This window comes from Pundamilia nyererei, unplaced genomic scaffold, assembly GCF_000239375.1.
Source record: "Pundamilia nyererei isolate P.nyererei 1_Seehausen unplaced genomic scaffold, PunNye1.0 scaffold00043, whole genome shotgun sequence".
Taxonomy (NCBI): Eukaryota; Metazoa; Chordata; class Actinopteri; order Cichliformes; family Cichlidae; genus Pundamilia; species Pundamilia nyererei.
Genome location: NW_005187444.1, coordinates 1,101,646 through 1,104,239, shown reverse-complemented (window position 1 = coordinate 1,104,239; position 2,594 = coordinate 1,101,646).

Sequence of the window (2,594 nt, the reverse complement as noted above, 5' to 3'; positions counted from 1 at the left end):
GCATGAACTATGAAAAATGTCCGGCCCTTTTTGTGTTGACTGACCCCAAATCAGCTTCTGCACATTTACATTTCAGGCCTCCAAAAAATTAATTAAAAACTGAAAGGTGTGTTTTGTTGTATTAACTAATTATTGTGGAAATTACAATGATTTATTAGTCAGTGAAATGTGTTCAGAATTTTCAAATGAATGAGGATTCATCTCATAAATCATGACACGCTGCTCGCTCCTATATAAGCTGCCTTTATTTGTTAGAAGTATCGGCAACACTGGCTCTGTATTCCTTGGTATCAGATTGATACCAGAATGAGTATTACCACACAGCACTAGCATCCAGTTTAGGTAAGTTCCTTTGTTGTGTGCTCTTTGCTGTGTGTCGACAACTGCTGGAGTCTGTAGATATTGTAACCTGAATAAAATCCAAAGCAAACAAAGTGACTCAGAGCCTGCGTATAAGAACTAAAGCCAATGTCAACACAGTCCAACTCAGTCCCTTATTGAAGGTTAACACACAACGTTATGCTGTTAAACTCAGAGAGGCTGGAAATAATGCTGACTTAACTAGTTGAAGCTTTCATTATGAATTCACTTTATCTACAAGTTTTTAATAAAAGACTGGTCAAGTTTTGGACAGAAAAGAAGAAGATCATTTCTCCTTTTCTTCTTAAAAGACAAACAAGCGATTTTGCCAAAAATTCAAGTGCATGTCTTTGCGTGTTTTTCAGATTTGGCAACTTTGACTGGAGGAAAAAGGGTGCGTGTGCGTGTGTTTGTTCTCCAACTCTGCATGCACAACAAAAATCTGATGTGTCACTTTTTCTAGCCCCGTGAAATCGCAGTTGAACTTCAAGCATTTCTTTTCTTTTTTTAATGGTATCTCAAGAATGGTAACGCCTTCCTCCCTCCTTCATGTGTTTTCATTCTTGTTGGGCTTTTGGGAGGGAGGAGGAGCCAGCTTGTTCCAAACCAAGCAATTGTTGGCTTACTTTCTTCAACCTGGTCAAAACTTAAAAAAAGGAGTCCTGCTTTAAGAAACATGTTTAGGTTAAGATTGTGAAGCAGGAAGAGGGGATCTTGTGGTTACAGAGAAACAGCCTCTGCTGGGATACAATCAGATCTGTGGGTGGTGTCCACTTAGCATCAGGAGAAGGAAATGATTTCTCCCACAAAGAGGGTTTGCATGTTTTGGCAGCAGTGCTGAGATCTACAACACCACAACCTTTTTGGTGCCAGAACTAAAATTCCTTCTCCAACAAGTTTGTTATCAACACTACAGGGCAGCACATACCCCAGTTTGAACTTAGGGGTTGGCTCGACACACACACACCAATCCAGATTCCTTTTCATCATTTCATTTTCAGTTTCTTCAAGTTTGTTTTCTAAACTTCTTTCGGTTTTGGGGAAGTTATTTAGCAGTCCTCATTTTTTTTCTGTATTCCTTTAAAAAATACATTTATCTTGCCAGAGCGCGCGACTTGTCATGCGCGGCGCTCCTCTGAGTTATGACCTAAGCACACACATGTGGAGGAACAGCTGTGCCAGGTAGCTTATGAAACCTGCGTGACGTGAGCTCGAATCCGAGCTGCAGCGGACCAATGAGAAGCCGGGAGAAGACAGCAGAGCACATGAAACGTAAGGAGCTCGGAGAAAGCATGAATGCAAAGGCCATTCACTGGAAAGAGTGACGGATGGAGACAGAGTGAGCTTTTGAATGTGAGCTCACAAATTCAGGAACACTTCAGCCCTCCACACTGGCCACCTGCACCCTAACGCCACCTGGTGGCCAAAAATGGAAACATTTCAATTCAATTTTATTTATATGGGCCAAATCACAACAACATAAGGGATCAGTCAAGGAACTTCTCTCTGCGGTAATCTCGTTAAAAAGAAAGTCTCTTTGTAGAAATCACTTTGTTTATGCCTGTAAATATCAAAACAAGCACATGAGCAGCAATGCAGGATGATTTGATTTCACATTTGTAACTGGCAAACTACTTAGTGGGAAAGTGCAGACTTCCTCTATTCCAGCATGCAGCAGAGTCTGGTTGGCCAAAATGAAATTTAAACGGCTCACTTCTGAAATTCAGAAACATCTGTCATAAACATTTATGTTTATAGTTTTGCTTTATGGTTCAGCTTAGAGCCCAGTGATCCAGTAGTGTCCAGGAGTGTAATAAGCACTAACTTAATATTAATGTTAACTAAATATTAACTAAAACATGGAAGAAGTGGGGTTACTGGTAACTGTATTTTGCAGTCTTGGCACTTATAAAAGTCAGACAGATTAACGAACACAGGTTTTGTTGCGCAAACATTTTATTTCCATTAGTACTGAGAAATAAAGTCCGAGACATACTGAGGCTTTAAAGGACATTTCTACTGTTCCAGAAACAAGTTTTCTCCTAATAGTGCTATTTGTTGTCGTGAATGCACCTGCAGTTTACAGATAAGTTTCATCTCTGACAAAATACACATAGCCTGAATATGAATTGATGCGTGGGGAATGACAGAAATAATAAATAATGAATGAGGAGAGGAGGTGGTGATGAAACCTGCAGTAAGCAGGAAACAGAGAAGTGACGGGCACCTGCACA